This window comes from Lygodium microphyllum, chromosome 9, assembly GCF_053477565.2.
Source record: "Lygodium microphyllum isolate KBCC chromosome 9, Lygodium_microphyllum_v1.1.10, whole genome shotgun sequence".
Lineage (NCBI taxonomy): Eukaryota > Viridiplantae > Streptophyta > Polypodiopsida > Schizaeales > Lygodiaceae > Lygodium > Lygodium microphyllum.
The window spans coordinates 132159493-132178933 of record NC_141143.1 but is presented as its reverse complement, the minus strand read 5'-3'; positions in this window follow the sequence as shown (position 1 = coordinate 132178933).

Below are 19441 nucleotides of genomic sequence, written 5' to 3'. Positions count from 1 at the left end.
ATTTTACTCTCCCTACATGGGAAAATTTTCTTGCATATGATAGTTTCCCTATCTAGGAAATTTCTTATATAATTCTATTTTTTCTCTAACTTAGAGATATTACATTTTTCCTAGTTTGCACATGCATACTTTTGTCTATTTTTAAGTAAAAATTTATATTAAGAATTCTCAATTAGAAATTTACATAGAGATTATTTAGTTAATTTCAAATAAGACCTAGTACACATCTAATTAATTAATATAAACTCAACAAATAAAAACATCAATACATAGTGTTGATGAAAGAGAAAACAAAATCTAAAGTAATAATCAGTTTACAAATGAGCAGTGTATAATAACACTATGCTACAATCTTCACATCATCCAGACTAATGATATTGTTGCTTGTGCCTATTACAATGTTGCCATTCTCTAAAAGCCAATGAACAATCTCATGTATCATATTATCACTTGTTGGTTTTTTTGAACCCTTAAAAAAGACCCAAAAGCTAACATCGGTCTTTTTAAGATTTATATATGTACTTTTCAATGAAAAGTACATATCATGAATTGTATGCACACCGAGGTACTTTAAAAGTATCGTCTCCATATTTTCTTTCGTCATATCAACTTGCATTATAAAATAAATCACAAAAAATTAAATTAATATAATTTATTTTAAAATAAGTAAATTATGATATTTAAAAATACATATTTATATTATTATGGTTTTAAACGAATACCATGTACAAATAAAAAATAACTCTTAAGAAAGTTACCTTTTGAATATCACTAAAAATATCAATTTCAATGCTTGGAGTTGAAATATCCTTACATTCCTAATCCAAATAAAATAAATAAATTAGATTATTCTTCCAATGTAAAACTTATAAAAATACAAAATTCATGTATAATACCTTTAGTTTCTTTTCTTTGATATTGTTACCTGCTTTTTTGCTTATTTGTTGCAAACGACTCATCATTTTTTTATTTGGCTTTAAAAAACATATAAATAATTAAATAATAAATCACATTTAGAATTTCACAACGTTATGTAAATATAACCATCACATAAATACTAATATTTACCTTTCACTTTTTCAAAATTTTTTACGTTACTTCATCATTTTCCTCATCTACATAAACTTGTATTTGAAAATAAACTTAGTAATTAAATTTAAAAATATATAATTACAATATTTAAAAAACATATACCTTATCTTTGCTTGGGTTGTTGATGTTCTGTTATATAGTTTCTTTAGAATATACTCTTTTTTTAAAACCATATAACAACAACTTTGAAAAGCTTGCACAACTTTCCACATCAAGATCCTTATCTTCATTTTCAACATCCTTTAGTAATAACACATTTTAACAAAGTAAATAATAAAATAAAATGTTAAAAATACAAATATGTAGTCAAAATAAATTTTAACATAGATATCAAAACCTGATTTGTTGTATAATCTTGAAATTCTTGAAAGCTTTCTTCTCCTTCGACAAACATATTCATCTACCAAGACAAATAAATCTTCATATATAAACATATATAAAATATAAACTATCTAATAAAAATATAAAAAATTAAATAAAAGCACTACCTGTAATGATAAACCACTCTCCTTATCTTCATGTAAACCTTCTAAGATGTTTTCTTCTCCAGGAGGCTAAGATAATACCACACATATATATTAAATACATGACATACCATAAAAGCTTAAAAATCATGCATTAAAAAATAAACACACAATTTTATAGGATACCTTTTCCAAGGCTTGATCAACTGGAATATCATCCATAGTCGGGACCTATACATCTTGCTTCTGAGAGTCAGCAACAAGAGTATGTACTTCACACTACCATCAAAAGATATATATGGGTATGGAAGAAGTGAAACTAACAAGATAATCATAAAACCAAACATATAAATGATATTATCTTACTGGTGATGCTATTGTATTTGAAATCACATCTTCAGGTGTATATTCAACGTTATCCAAACTTTCCACTCCAAGAAAGACTGTGGACTCTTTCTATATGCCAGTAAATTAATGGATTCACCAACTAAAATTATTTGTCTCAAATATTAGGAAAGTTAATGAGAAATTTTTTGACTAACTTACATTATTTAGAAGGCCCTTTCTCCTCAAATACTTACTCTCATCTTGCCTTGTACTTTTCCACCAGTCATAAATATCACGCTCTCTCCACAAGTACTCACATCCATGAAACTTCAATGGTAAAATTTCATGATGATTTTGAGAGATTATTAATTCAATACGTTCTTTTTCAATATTTTTGTAGAGTAGATCATTTGACTTGGAGGAGTCAAACCATCTTCATATCTGTCGATAATTTTCAAGCATGATTGCACGTTGACTTTTAAAGCATTCAGCCAAGAGTTTTTTCCCATAAAATCTACCATTTTCTCTCCTTTCCAAGGTGGGTGGTCAAAAGATTTCATCATATGACGGTAGGCGCATTATACATGATGAAACTTAAGATATCAAATATCCCTAATTAGATAGTTTTTATAATAATTGATTATTATCTTACAAAAATAAGGTACCTATTTCTAGACTTGATGAAACATCAAGACCGATGACATCCTTATCTTCCTTTTGTGCATTCTCTCTTATAAAGTCTTTAGAAATATTCTCTTCTATATTTGCACACAATTAATCAAAGTTTATGTTGATATTAAGATTTTAAAATTTTGAGAAAGTAAAGAAACAAATAAAAAAAATGTATTAAGATTGAACCACATATTATTGTACCTTTCACCTCATTCATCATAGAATCCATAAGCCCAAGGAACTTGGGATCTTCACTCATCATCTTCTTTAGAAGAGCCATCATCTCTATGCTAGAAGCTGACATTTGAAACCTACACAAATGTAGTGACTATGAGAAAATTGATATTAATTCTATTGAAAAAAATTTAGACAACATTAAAAAAAACGTTGATAAACATACCATCATAAGATTGTTGAGTCATGTGCAACTGAACACCACATAATAGGTATGATTTTTTTTCCTTTATTGATTATCATTGTTTTTGTTTTGATTGCATGCCATTGCTTTTGTGTGGATACACACAACCACCAATCTTTCCATTTTGGATCCTCTCCTCTCACCTTCCAAATATTTTCTTGCAAGTGGACCTTAGTCAACCATCCCACTTTAACTTGCTTCATTTCATAATTAACTAACCTTATGATGGCATATTTTAAGTAATTTATCCCACACAATGCTGATAAATCACATTTCATATAAATGATTTCATTCTCCTCTAGCCAAGGAGGGATACAAGCAATGCAACCTATCTTTGTTAAGCGTGACCTTAGTCTCAAATCCTTTGTCTCATATGCAATAATAGAATTTCTATGTTGAAGTGGGATAAATTTATGTAATAATGATTGTATTGGTCTAATAGTCCCATGAAAATGGCACAAAAGTATTTTGCAAGCGAGTCATGCCTGTAGTGGTATCCACAACCAAACTTTCATGGCCCCTTTCAATCATAATACACTGTCTATAGTAATGTACACCAAAGAAAAGCCTCACTTCACCGTGACATTCCAATGAGAAAAGTGATGATATGCATGCTTTCCAATGGACAACATTTATATCAACACTGGTATCATCGTCACATCTTACAACCAACTACTTTATCTCCTACTTTATAAGTTTCTTCCTTAATAAATACTTTTTTATGTTCTATTACTCGTTCCACCTCTATGTTGAAAGTTTGATGGATGTACCTCCTTTCATCACTAGTTGCATTCCTGTATCTCAACCTCTTTCCTCCTATTACTATTCTGGGCATTCATCACATCTATCAAGATCCACTAAGTATCCATCAAGTGGCAAGAGAGCTTTGTGAAACTGTCTTATCATCCTTTGATGTGGCATAAGTTTGTCAAGCTGGTCTTTTGTTATATGAATGATTACCGAGGTAAAGAAACTCAGCCTTTGATAATTTGCATAAGAAATTTCATTGTCTTTGTTGTTTGTTTTGATATTAACATATGCCGAGACCATTCGTTCATATGTATAGCACCAAAAAGCATCATGGCTACAGTGATGAAGAATATCATCTAGGAACTCTCTGAAACCTATGTATAGCACCAAAAAGCATCATGGCTATAGTGACGAAGAATATCATCTAAGAACTCTCTGAAACCTATAATTAATATAATAAAAAGATACAATATTAAATTAAAATGTGATACTATAAATACATAAACAAAAGAAAAATTGAGAAGAGTTTATACCTGCAACATGCTCCAACTGTGCTGAGTTGGATCCTAAGAGTTCTTAAGACCTTACTCTCCAAGAACCAAGCAATTCTCTCAAAGTATCTACATCTTCTCTAGACCAACCATGATCATGAGTGTAGTTGTAAAAAGCTTGAACAATGTCTATGAGTATTAATCCCAAGTCATAAAAGACCTTTGGAATACTTTTAATCTCACACAATACATATGGTAGACACCATTGTATCCACTTTTGATTTTCTTCGGCCATGTAGCTTTCACAATATTTACTAGGGTACCTTGGCCATTGACCATATCGTATAGAGTACAGAGTTACTTTTGTAACATGATGTGTTGCCTCATCAATTTGTGTTTTGACTCTATTGTCCACAGTCCTTATTAGAGCATGTATACTTTGAGAACAAATTTAGAGCCAAAATATGCATACAATCATATACAAGATCCAAGGACAAATCAAAGCTGTAGAGATCATATAATCTCCACAAGCATGATCTACTAGAAAGTCTCGCTTCTTTTAAAAGTTCATCCCTGTCTACTTGAGTGAGAGCTCTTTCTGCCATAATCAAAGAAGTAAGCATTTCATCACTTGATTTTTTGATTGGTCTGTGTTTCAATTGAAACCTGTTTTGATCATATAAGTAACATCCTGATCCCTCACTTTCCAAGGTAGCTATCGCTTTGTGTCTATGATAAAAAGATTGACCACCCTCTTTATAAGATCCAATCTTGCACTGAGCTGGATGGTCACCAGTTACCATCATTAGCATGGCATGTGCAATGAATCTTCTATTGAGAGAATTTCTATATTCCATAATGTGTGTGATTGGATAATTTAAATCTACTTTAAATCCATCAACAAACATACTTTCCAACTCATCAATCAATGGTTGCATGAAGACATGAAAAAGCTTGCTAGAGCTCCCAAGCACCTTTTTAGAGAAGCTTGCTAGATCTCCCAAGCACCTTTTTACAACTGAATGGAATAAATAAAACTGGTATAACTCCAATAAAAGAGTTCTTTCCAACATTGAGGACCTTCACCTCAACAACTCCACAATTCTTCTGGGTTGTCTTTGACACCTGAAACCCATCCTAGTGTAATAATAAAGAAAAATTTTGTGGATTACCCTGCTCATCAAAACCAATATATATAATATATATATTAGTAATCGATATCAAAGATTATTCATGGGATTTTAAAAAATCTATGTTGCAATAAAGTGTACCTTGTAGATCCTTTTGTCCTTGTGTATATGTCTTCGACATGATTTGCAAATAAACTTGTAGGTTTTCTCTGTCTCATTCCAACCATCTACAAGCGCTGGTGACCTTTGAAAAGGAGGCCATGCTTTATATGCTTGCTTGAAATGCATATTATTACATATCACTGGAAGCTCTATGTATGATTCTGGATCCCAAAAATCTTTTACACTCTTGCACTTTGTGCCTTCCCAGAACTCATTTATCTGTGAAGTACCAATTGCATTATCCTTTTTTAACCACTTTCTTTTATTTCTCCACATTTCCAATAATTCATGACATAGGGTTCTACTTTTGGTTAGTAGTTGCAATGGTTTGGTAATGGAGATATAATCAAAAGAAAGCATATCTTTCCTAGGTAGTGAACAATTTGAACACTTTTCACAACATTGTGGGCAATCACGCTTTAGCTTCTTCGTTCACATGGCATTGAAGTTGCATTGGAATTCAAGAGTGTCCCGGGTATAGTTATATTCCTTGCTTGGTTGGTATAGCAATGGTACATGAGAAGAACTCTCACATCCTTGGCATATTCTATATCATTGAGAGTTAACCATACCAAGTCATGTTAACATGACATTGAGTTGCTCCCAAAAAGTAGGAATATTTATACCACCTAAGTCTCCATCCCATGTGTTGGGTAGTTTGCACTAATAGTTTGCCTAAGCTTGGTGCAAACATATTGTCTGTACAAGTTTGAGAAGGCTTTCTCGCAACAATATCACCAAACAAAATTTGAAGCATCTTGTCCTGAAACTCAATCGAGGCTTGATGTTCATCCCAAAGTGCTTGCATTTGAATTAGTCTGAATAATTCTATCAAACAAAGATGGCTCAATATCATGCATCTCAACCTCATCTTCTTCCCCTTTGTCCAAGCTCTCAATCTCATTTGAGGACTCATTATGGGCTTCGTGATCCAACTCAGCATCACATTCCTTTGGAACATCCTCCAATAATAAATCATGAGGGTCATGTAGACCTAGATGGATTGTAAGACTCTTGAATCTCTCCTCAATTTTCTGGTGTCGTACATAAGTTGAAGGAGGAACCAAACTTCCACCACCACAATATGTTTTGCATCTACACCATACACGTTTATGTCTAGGCAATGATTGAGATAATACATGGCTTCCAACCGGGTTGTCATCACTCATAGTGGCATTATCTCTCAAAGGGTTTTGACTACTTTCATAAGCCACAACTGATGGATGCATATTGCCATTAATATCTTGATGACTATGTGCATAATAAGTTTGTCTTGTAACATCTTGATAGCCAAGAGATGAATGTTTGCACTTGTAAATGCACTGGCATCTCATGATATGATTCATTATAGCTACCTGAAATATAAACATTTATCAAAGATAATCAGTCCATACATTCTTAAAACGCATTAAAGTTATCTCAATAATAGAGATGCAAAACAAAAATTGCATAGTAGATAGTTTGAGATGCCAAACCAAACACAAATAGGAAGGTCGTGTCCTTGGGACTTAGTAGTCTATCACAATAGTTATCCCTTCTGTGTGTGGTATAACATCTTCTCTCTCCACACTCATGAAATGACATATATTTAGGCTCTTTAACATTAAACCTAGAGGACACGGATTGCAGGTTTAGGCACAAATGATATATGCGTGACCTCATGAAAATGTAGTACCAAATCTACATTAAATATTAATCAAACCTAATCAATCCATACATTATTAGAGACATTATTATAATCCTACATATTAAAGCATTCTTAGAATAAATTAAAGTGATCTCAATAATAGAAACGCAAAAGAAAAATTGCATATAGACAGTTTGAGATGGCAAACCAAACAAAAAAAGAAAGGTCGTGTCCCTGGGACTTAGTTATAGCCTGTCACAACAGTCATCCCTTCTACGTGTGGTTTAACATCTTCTTTCCCCACACTCATGAAATTACATGTGTTTAGGCTATTCAAGATTAAGCCTAGAGGACACTGATTGCAAGTTTAGGCACAAATGATATATACATGACCTTAGGCAAACGTGGCACCAAATCTACATTAAATATATATCAAAGCTAATCAGTCCATACATTATTAGAGGCATTATTATAATCCTAGGTATTAAAGCATTCTTAGAATAAATTAAATTCATCTTAATAATAGAGAAGCAAAACAGAAATTGCATAGTAGATAGTTTAAGATGCCAAACCAAACACAAAGAGGAAGGTCATGTCCCTGGGACTTAGTAGTCCGTCACAATAGTTATCCCTTCTGCATGTGGTTTTACGATCTTCTTTATCCACACTTATGAAATGACATGTATTTAGGCTCTTTAACATTAAACCTAGAGGACATAGATTGCAGGTTTAGGCATAAATGATATATGTGTGACATCCTTAGGCAAAGATGACGCTAAATCTACATTAAGTATTTATCAAAGCTAATCAGTTTATACATTATTAAAGACATTATTATAATCCTAGGTATTAAAGCATTCTTAGAATAAATTAAAGTGATCTCAATAATAGAGACACAGAAAAAAAAAGGCATACTAGAGAGTTTGAGATGGCAAACCAAACAACAAAAGGAAGGTCGTGTCCCTGGGACTTAGTTATAGTTAGTTATAGTCCTTCACAACAATTATCCCTTCTGCGTGTGGTTTAACATCTTCTTTCTCCACGCTCATGAACTGACATGTATTTAGGCTCTTTAATATTAAGCCTAGAAGACAGGATTGCAAGTTTAGGCACAAATGATATATATGTGACCTCAAGCAAAGGTGGCACCAAATCTACATTAGATATTTATAAAAGCTAATCAATCCATACATTATTAGAGACATTATTATAATCCTAGGTATTAAAGAATTCTTAGAATAAATTGAAGTTATCTCAATAATAGAGATACAAAACAAAAATTTTATACTAAATAGTTTGAGATGCCAAACCAAACACAAAAAGGAAGGTAGTGTCCTTGGGACTTAGTAGTCCGTCACAATAGTTATCCCTTTTGCATTGGTTTAACATCTTTGTTCTCCGCACTCATATAAAGGAAAATGCCCTAAAATAGGCATCCACTTACTAATTGTTTATCTCTTGTTTGAAACTTCAAACCTAACTAGCCTCTAAAGAAGCATATTAAACTTTGTAGAAGGTGTGACCTTCTAGGTTTCCTAGACTAGACTTTTGCATTAATTACTCATCTACACAAGTCTATTGTGCTAATTATTGCCCTCAATTCATTTGACATTCCTAATCTATTAATATTTGTTGTATGATTGAAACTTATTAAAACAAAGTTATGTCTTACTTAAAAAATGACAAAGTGAACAAGATATTCATCACAATCAAATTTAAAAAAATTGAACCTTAAAATGATCAACTAATCTCTTGAGCAAATACAAATTGCGAATACAAAGCATAAACATAAACATTTATCTTTTAATGATTAGTGTGAATAAATAAGTGAAAAATAGAAAATTAATTTTAATGACTGTGGAAGGTAACATTTTGTAATAGAAATGAGAAGTTGATCAAGAGGATATATTTGTTTGATATACGTATTAAAGCTAGTATTGTTGGCTTGTGCAAGACTCTCTTGCAACTTTATGAAGATCATATCGAGTAATGAGTGGATATTAGCTTGCAGTCACTTCTATGGTTTGAGTTTTAAAACATGGCCAAAGATAATCGCAACAAATAGCCATTACATATTTGAAACACATGGCAAAGGATTAGGAACACAATGTAAAGATTCAATACTACTAAGCACACCCAAAGGTAATTTACAAGCATGGAAAAAGATTCCCAATGCAATGCAAATGAATAAAATCTACATGGTTGTTGTTTAAGGAATCAATAGCCATAGCTCTGAAATAATGCTAATTTTCTTCCATTTTTATTGATAATAAATAAGAAAAAATAGGAAAAAAGCTCTTTAAAAGAGGAAAAAATAGGGAATGGATGAGGAAAATTATGGATGTGTTCGTGAGTGTATAATGAGGATAAAGCATGAGGGTTTGTCTCAGGTTATCCCCATTTATATGTTTCTATGAGTATTTACTGCTTATTTTGTGCGAAATACACATGAAATTACCCTTTTACCTATCACCGCAAGCAAAACCTTAAATGGTAGGGGAGGAGGGAAGTTCGAGTGCTGAAATATAATATCAAATCTGATGTATTTGTTGCATTATTCACATAGGATGAGGTTAAGTTAAATAAAGGGAAATAGAGCACGAGTGTAAGGCTCGGTGTCTTTTCTCATTACAGCAATTATGCCTTAGTGTATGGAAACATGAAAATAATGGATTTGCACAATGCACGAGGCTATTTTCCAATTGTTTGAGCACTTAATCATATACACATTTGCATCAAGCATCGTTAAATGGTATCAATTACAAGCTCCTGGATGCATAGCACTTGGTTTCTTTAGGACTTGACCCACATAGAGAGAGTGAGCAACCTGGCTGTAGTTCTAGACGGTGGGTCAAAGGGGATGGATAAGTGCATTCCTGGAACATTAAATATATTGGCACTAAGAGGGGAGTTTTTTTTCAAATGTGTCTATTTGTGGAAGTAGTGCATCGAGGGGCCAATCCCCAAGATGTAGGAGGGCTGCAGTAGGGCCATAGCAATCAACCGGTGGAGTACCCTTGTGTCTGTGATATGTGGCATTCATTGCCGATATATCTATAATCTCCCTTTGAGGAGACAGGAAAGGGAATATCCGTTGGATTACAGACTATAAACGCGTAGTGATTAGTGTTTAAGATAGTGTATCCCTCAAGAGACGCTCCTGGCCTGCGAGGCCGTGTGGTGGGATTGTCTGTTGAGAGTATGAGGTCCGCGGCTAGTGCCTTAGCCAGTGTGCCTACCGATTTTAGGTCCCATCAATGGTGCATCTATCGAGAGCCACCAACAAGTGGTGGTTCTCAAATCTAGGGTTTCTAGGGACCAAACAGTTGGTTTATGTCCTCTGACAAGGACTGTCAAGCCGAAATACAAAAACCAGAACATGCTGAGAGGGCTAGACGGTGGTTGGAGATCGTAAGTTATTATTCTCCTCAAAGGAGTAGCCCATTGCGCATAAGAGGTAGTGGTTCTAGTAACCTAAGTGTTACGAGTAGTTCTTCGAGTGCAAGTGGAAGTCCTAGTACTCCCCTACTTCTAGTTAATCAACCCACAACAAGTGGGGGTGTAGTTTTACCTATACAAACTCCTGTTGTTAATCTAGTTGTAGCCATGGCACAACCTATCGCAATTCCAGTAGGGACACCGGATTTGCCGACATTAGGAGCATCGTTGCCCATTTTCCATGGGTTAGCAAAAGAAGATGGAGAACTCCACATTAAGGAGGTTCAAACACTTACGTTCAATTATCGAATCCAAGACGAATGACACCTAATGATGTTCTTCAACATGATGCTAAAAGGAAGAGCGGCAGTATGATACCACAGTCTCGAATCTGGAACCATAACTAGCAGTGCCCAATTCTTTACGGCTTTTCGTAGAGAGTTTTCCCCTGAGAAGGGTGGACAATATTGGTTGAGTGTCTTGAATGTAACACGCCAAGAGCCAAATGAGAATGTCTAGGCCTATGCCAAGAAATTAAAGTAAGTTTTTCGTAAACTAAATACTTATATCCCCATTCCAGTGGCTGCCCAGTTACAGTATTTCCTACATGGATTGGATTTTAACATCCAGGTGTAGCTGAGTAGTGTTGCTCTGGCCGACATTGACACTGCCATTACCCAAGCAGAAGGAGTAGAGTCACGCTTGCAAGCGACTTATGTAGCAAGGATAAATTGGAATGGTAATAACTTCGCCTTGACCAATGGGAGTCAAGGGGATCCCATGTCAAATGCAAATGGGAGAGGAGGTATCATGCCAAATTTGCCTATGTTACCAGCTCCTCCTAGCATGACTATGCCCATGGCTAGTCAGACGGCCTCACTAAATAGTGGGTGTCAAACAATGAATCCTAATGTTGTCCCAATAGGTCAATGACCAATCCCTAATCAAGTGGTTAGGCCCATGGAACGACAAATTGACGATCACGGCTATGAGTCGAGTGCCTCTAATGTCTTTGGTGAAGTTAAGGACATGATGAAGCACTACACTGATATGATCTCTGAACACTGTCGACAAATAGCTGTGGATGTTAATTTCCTTAAGAAGCAACATAATTTGATAGGGAGTCAACGCCTTGAAGAGGGTGGCCCCTCAAGATTAAGCTGTAAGTGGTGTGGTGGCCAACATTTCCCTAGGAATTTCCCGAATGTCAAATGTGATATTTGCAGAAAGACTGGCCACTTAGCTGCTACCTGTTGGAGTAAGATCAGTTCTCTCCAACAAGGAAGTAAACAACCTAGTCCAATTAACCATCGTGCAAAAGGGAATAATCTCCAGTAAGATGACGGACCAAGACAAATACTACAACGAGGAAAGGCTGTTGTAGAGGAGTTACCTCATGGCAGTGGAGTTAGCCTTATTGAGGCTGTATGTGTTAATGATGCTGAAACTTCTAATCTACGAGCCATAACAAGAGGGAAAAATATTAAAGAGGGTGATAAAGGAACTGTAAAACCTGTCGAGGGAAACCCTAAGCAGGATGCTAGGGAAAAGCGAGTCCTGAATCTGGATATGGAAGGTGGACCTCTAAGGCATGTTGACGGTAAAGTGGATCCCAAGAAGGATAGAGAGGTGTCAAGAAAGAAGACAAAAGTCAAAAAAGAGGCACTAAAGTTGGCGGTCCAATGATCAAAGGAAAGAATGGTTTGGTGCGAGAAGAGAAAATTGGCTAATTACCATGACTTTGACCTAGCAAGTTCTCTTTGCAAAGTCAAACCAGATGTGAATCTGCTGCAATTGATTAAACTTTCTCCAGGAGTATGTAAGGAATTCAAGAAAATCCTGCGTATTAGGTATATAGTAGAACATTTGGGCATAGCTAGAGTGGGAGAAGATTGGTTTGATCATGCTGAAAAGCATTGCCCTAGGGTTCCAGTGTATATGGATGGAATATTAGTGGAACACGCTATCGTGGACACTAGATCCTCCGTCAATATCATAAGTTTAGACTTGATGGAGCAGCTAGGTCTCAAAATTCAAAAAGGTGGCTCCACACTTCTTAGGATGGGGGATGATAGTCTAAGACAACTGGAAGGTTGCATCACTAAAGTCCACATTACTGTTGCAAGAGTAGAATGCTATCTCGACTTTAGGATGATAAGGTTTGCAGGACGTCCTAGCTATTGAGTTTTGCTAGGAAGGCCTTGGATTTTATGAATAGACTATCAAGTCGATACACCCGCTGGTCGAGTGATTTTAGGTCGAGGTGCCCATTGTGTAATAGTGGATGCTTACCCAGAGTCTCCTCAGAGTGAGAGAGCTCCTTTATCCTCCACTAAACTAGAAACAGTAGATGATCCATCTAATAGTGAGACGTCATCGAGCGATGGATCTAAGGAAGGATCCACTACAGAGGATATTTATCAGATAACCTTGAATGAGCCGATAGAGCCTCATGATCGAATAAGAGACGTGGATATTATTGAGCTGGACCTTGCTACGCCTAATGATTCATGGCCAATCAAATTGGATTCTATGCTCAGTTTGGAAGAGAGAGAGGACTATGTGTCCCTGATTCAGGAGTTTCGTGACATATTTACTTGGAGCTATGACGAACTTACAGGTATTCCCCCCCAATCTAGCTGTGCATACTATTCCTGTAAAGGAAGGTACCCACCCGATACGTCAGAAAGTAAGGCATATGCCTTTTGAATTAAGGGACAGGTTGTTCGAGGAATTACAGAAGTTGCGAAAAGTGGGTTTGATCTTCCCTGTTCAGCATACTGAATGGTGCTCACCAGTTGTAATCAGGAAGAATAAGAACAATCAGATCCAGCTTTGCATATATTTTAGAGAGTTGAACAAGAAAATTGTTAAAGATTACTATCCGTTGCCGTTTATTGACCAAATTTTGGATCAACTAGCAGGTAGGGAAATCTATTTGTTTATGGAATGCTTTGCAGGGTTAATCAAATGGTTATTGCTAAGCAAGATAAGCTAAAAATGACATTTATTACTGCCTTTGGTACCTTTGCATACCATGTGATGGCATTTAGGTTATGTAATGCACCAGGTTCATGGCAGAGAACAACCAACAAAACCTTTGGTGACATTTCCCCTGAGGAATTGAAAGTATTCATTGACGATCTAGGGACAACCACCGTAAGAGATAGACAGTTAATTATCTTATGGAAGTGTTTTGAGCGTTGTAGACAATTCTGCATAGCTCTCAACCCACGGAAGTGCGTCTTCGGAGTTCCTTATGGGCTCTTGTTAGGCCATGTGGTCAGTTCTGTAGGGATTGTGACTGATCCTGAAAAGATCAAGGTCATAGTCACCATGAGTCCACCGCGTACTCCAAAGGAAGTGCATAGCTTTCTGTCACATCGGTAGGGTATTATCGGAGGTTTATCAATGCCTTGGTAGAAAGAATGTTACCACTAATGAACCTATTGTCATTTAATTGTCAGTTTTCAGGAGTGATGCTTGCAAAATATATTTTGACGATGTAAAGCAGGAGCTTGCCAAAGCACCTATTTTAAAAGCACCAAAAAGGGGTGAAATGTCCTATATATTTTCAACAGCAACTATGTATAGTATTAGCTATGCTGTTTGGCCCAAATTTGGGAGGAAAAGTGGTACCATCCGATAGCTTTTGCTAGTTGGAAGTTGGGCATATAAAAAATTAACTACATCTATATAGAAAAGTTGTGCCTTGCGATAGTATTTGCAACCAAGAAGTTCAGGCACTACATTCTTTATGAGAGGGAGGATTTTTATATGAAGGCAGAAGGGCTTCGATTGTTGTTGAATAAGTTACAACTGCCTGATCATTTAGCAAAGTGGTTAATCACTTTGCAGGAGTTTGATTGCGAGATTAAGAGCAAGCCGCCGAAGCTTCAGGGGATTGTTGAGTGTCTTGTGGATTTCGGAGAGCCAAAAGAGGTCATGGTGGCTGAAGGTAGTGACATGGAAACATTTTTAAAGATTGATATGGCGTCTATTCCCTCCTGGTATGCTGTTATAATGCACTATCTTTCTACGGGAGAGACTGGAGCTGCTCTATCAAAACTCGAGAAGAGAAAGATTAAACAACATGCATTGAAATTTTCCTTGATCGTGGACATTATATCTGCAAGGTGTTGATGATATCTATCGTCGATGTGTGATGCTTGACGAGGTTTCCTTCATTTTGGAAGAGTGCCATGATTCCGCTTGTGGAGGGCACTTTGTTGGGTGATGGCACAGAAGGCTTTACGAGCTAGTTATTGGTGTCCATCCATCTTCCAGGATTCATTTAATTATGTTAAGAGATGTGATACATGTCAAAGACATGACAATTGAGAGAATAGGAAGCGTCCACTTATGCCTATTATGGCTATCCTTCCATTTGAGAATTGGGGCATCAATTTTGTGGGACCTATTACCCCGTCGTCTGCTACTCAGAAAATATACATTATATAGCAACTAATTACTTTACAAAGTGGTTAGAAGCATGGGCAACGAGGCAAGACAATGCAAAAGAGAGTGCTAGTTTCTTACTTGAGCAGATCATATGCCATTTTGGTCCCCCAAAGAAAATAGTATCAGACTGTGGAACTCATTTTGTGAATAAGGTAATTAGAAGCCTGACTGAAGCATAGAGCATTAAGCATAACAAGACAACCCCCTATAATCCACAAGCCAATGGACAGGTTGAAAGTACCAATAAGCAACTTGTGGGTATCCTATCCAAGGTAGTCTTTGAAAAGAAACAGATCTGGGATACAAAATTATATGGTAGTTTGGGCATATAATACAACGTTTAAATGAGCCACTGGCCACACCCCATTCAAACTAACTTATGGGGATAAGTGTATTTTGCCTTTAGAAATTGAGTTGCCGACCATAATATTTGCAATTAATCATTCTTTGGGTGATGAAGATGCCTTATTTGAGCAGTTTATGACTATAGCTCGCTTGGGCGAGCTCAAATTGCAGAGTTTGTTGCACCAAGAGGTAGCTAAATGTTGGATGAAGTGGTTGCATGATCTAAAGGAAAAGAAGTATACCTTTAAAAAAGGGCAATTAGTTCTGTATTATGATGCACGTAGAGAGTTATTTCCAAGAAAGCTAGAACCTCACTGGGATGGCCCTTACAAGATAGTTTGGATAGGTAAAAATAAATCCACGGTTTTATTAGCTGATCTACAAGGAGTGAAATTTAAGAATACGGTTAATCTTAATACTTAAACCTTATTATTTCTAAATATACTAACGCACTAAATGCATTGCAAGTCCATGCTGGGGCTGATTTGAGACCTGCAGGAGCGCTTAAATTGGTCGATGGGGCAGTAAATCCCTTATTTGGAGCACCCATATCTAGAGCCAAGATATCATCAGGGGAGGCTTATCTGGTGGAGCAAGGGATACAAAGTGGTTGAGCAAGAAGACTGTACCTTTGTGTGGGAGATTAAAGTTTTCTGCCATCACTATTTACAAATCTTGACAAGCATCCATGTTGAGTTTAATGAAGAGGGTGGGATGGAGCCATCAGTTCATCCTCTAAATATGTTGAATTTTGATTATCATAATTATGAATAGAGGGGTTCTTGATGGCTAGTTGTGTCAACCCATTGTGGATGTACATGTTATACTTTGATGGAGCGTCCAGGGGGCCTAATCGAAAAGGGAGTGTTGGAGTAAATATCCGAGATCCTAGACATAGAGTTACAATGAAATTAGCTTCTTATCTTGGGGTGGGATTCTCTAACAACATGGCGGAGCATAAAGCCCTGATTATGCGATTGAATATTGCCAAAAAAGGTAGCATTCGGCAGTTGTTAGTAAAAAGGGATTCCCAGCTGATCTTAAATCAACTTGATGGGACATATACAATCCGGAATCCTCTCCTTGGTATGTATCATCGAACTGCTATAACCCTACTTGATGAATTTGAGAGTATATCTCTTCAACTCATTCCACATTATTGGAATCAATTTGCGGATTCATTAGCCAATCTTGCTTATGAGGAGGGTCTCTTTTTCAACTGTGGTCTTAGTTCAGATGTTGTTATTGATAATGAGACAGGACCTGGTCGCTTGTGGGGAATGCTATCAGACCATTCGTTATATGGTAGACGATGGTTGATATGGGTAATGAGAAGAGTAGTCGAGACCCATCTACCACTATTATCTTGGACCCATAGGTTGATTCGATGACATGTTATGCGTATGCCTCTTGCTGTATATGTAGGAGTATGGATCATAACTTGATGCATTTAGTTTAGGGCTCAGCGCCTTGTCTTTCCCCTTAGAGTGGAGCGTGTGTTTGTATATCTACCTTCTTCCAAGGAGGGATCTATATGAGTAGGTTTGCTTGATTTCTTTAGGCCAAGAGGGCAAGTTGTATGGCAGAAGATGGTTGATATGGGTAATGAGAAGAGTAGTTGAGACCCATCTACCACTATTATCTTGGACCCATAGTTTGAGTCGACAACATGTTATGTGTACGCCTCTTGCTGTATATGCAGGAGTATGGGTCATAACTTGATGCATTTAGTTTAGGGCTCAACGCCTTGTCTTTCCCCTTGGAGTGGAGCGTGTGTTTGTATATCTGCCTTCTTCCAAGGAGGGATCTATATGAGTAGGTTTGCTTGATTTCTTTAGGCCAAGAGGACCAATTGTTTTCAGGTTTTAATGATCTATTTCCTTAGGCCAAGAGGGCTAGCTAGTTTGCAGTGAAATGTGTTATTTCTTTAGGCCAAGAGGGCCATTCATATGTTTGGTGTGGGTACGGTTAATGGGTTTTTGTTGTAGTGATTGCATCATACAGGTTGACGAAGTCGTTGGAGGGAGCCTTTGCTGTGAAGGAGCTTCTTGTGGCCATTCCAGGTGGTTTTTTCCCCTTTCTGAGTCTTTTCCCTTAAGAAATTAATGATATATGTGTGTGTAAGGGTTACTTTCTATTGTTTGTTGGGGACTGGCACTCGAGGCATGAAGTCTCAAGATTAGGCTCTGTATGTCTGGGGGAGGTCTGAGTAGTCATTGCCTCCTGCAAGGCATTGTCAGGCATTATAAGACCTATTTTAGATGGGAGTTCTAGTAACCCTGTTCTATTGACTTGCTAGGTGGTCATTTTGGGAGTTCCTGTTAGTTGTGAGGTAGTTAGAGAAGCCTATTAAAATAATGATGGAAAGAGACAAAACCCTAAATATGTGAAAGACAATATATGAATATACGGAGGTGTGTAAAAAGGGGTTCTAACCCCTATAAAAATAGAAATGGAATGAAGGAAAAATCCTTGAGCTATTGTTTATCGCCTTGTGAAGGCTTGGTAGGTTCCTGGGGATGAGTCAGACCCAGGGCCGATGCCTTGTCTTCCTAGGGGTGGCATCTAGCAGAAAAACAAAGAATACAAGAAGGTTGGAGCGAAAATAAAAGTGAGCATTAGAAAAGGATTAAGTGTCGCCTTGCACGGGCTTGGTAGGTTCTTGGGTACGGAGACATGACCTAAGGCCGATGCCTTGTTCTCCTTGGGTCACTACACTCAGCTCCCTCCTTTTTACATGCCCGAGTATGGAAAATAAGAGGCTAAAATGAAGGAATAAGAGTAAGCCTCCACTATATACATGATTAGGAGTGCTTCACAAGTAGATCCTTAAAGTCTTCAAATGAAGTAGACAGTTTGTTGTAAGAATAGACCTTACTGAACCAAATCTACCATAACTTGTGGTAGAAGTATCCAAACAAAGTGTGCCACATGTCAAAATATAGATCTTGAAGAGTAATTTGACCCTATGTAGGTGACATAATTTTAAAAAATGGATAGAATAAAAACTATTCTAAAACACTCTACTGTCAAGACCCTATCTACATCATAATTGCCTTAATAGTCAGTATGCTTCAGTCTCAACAATGTGTCCTATAGGTAAGGAAACTCATCTAGTATAGAATCAGGCCTCCAAGAAGCTTCCTCAAGTGGAAATCCTCTCCATTTAATCAAATATTCAATGATAGAGTGAGAGCAAAGCTTCTTCTCGTGCTAACCTATGATAGCCTCAAGGATGTATTGAATAAGACCTTCTTCATCAATAGGTGTGGAAACTCATCAATTGTATCAAGGATCACCATAGAAAGACTTGACCAAACTAATATGGAATACATTATGAATCTTAGTGGAAGAGGGTAGCTCCAATCTATATGCCAAGTCTCCAATGTGTTTTAGGATCCTGTATGATCCATAAAATATGTGAGCAAGCTTGTTACTAGATCCATCCTTCAAAGTAGAATAGCGAGACTTGGGCACCTTCAACAAAACTAATTCTCCTTCTTAGAACTCTAAGGGTCACCTCTTCTCATGTGCATACATCTTCATTCGGTCTTGGGCTTTCCTAAGATTCAACTTACACTTTTAAAGAAGGGACTGCATTTTTTCCAATTCTTCTTTTCCATGAGGATTGATTATTTCATTGAAAATGACTATGGGTAAGGGCACATTATAACCATACACAATCTCAAAGGGTGAAACTCCAATGCTAGCATGAGTGGAGTTATTGTAGGAAAACTTAGCCAAGTGTAACTAAGAATCCCATGAATTCTACATATAACAAAAATGGTGAAGATAAGTCTCCAACCACTTATTTACCCTTTTTGTCTATCCATCAGTTTATGGATGGTAGGATGTAGAGGGGGCCAACTTAGTGCCCATGGATGTGAATATCTCCTATCAAAAGTTACTCATAAAATTTGAATCTCTGTCATGAACAATCACCTGCAATAATCCATATAATCTAAAAATCAACTCCGTAGACTAACTGGCCACTTGAGAAATAGTAAATTGGGTCTGGTTGGAATGAAATGGGCTTCCTTTGTAAGTTTATCTACCACTACATA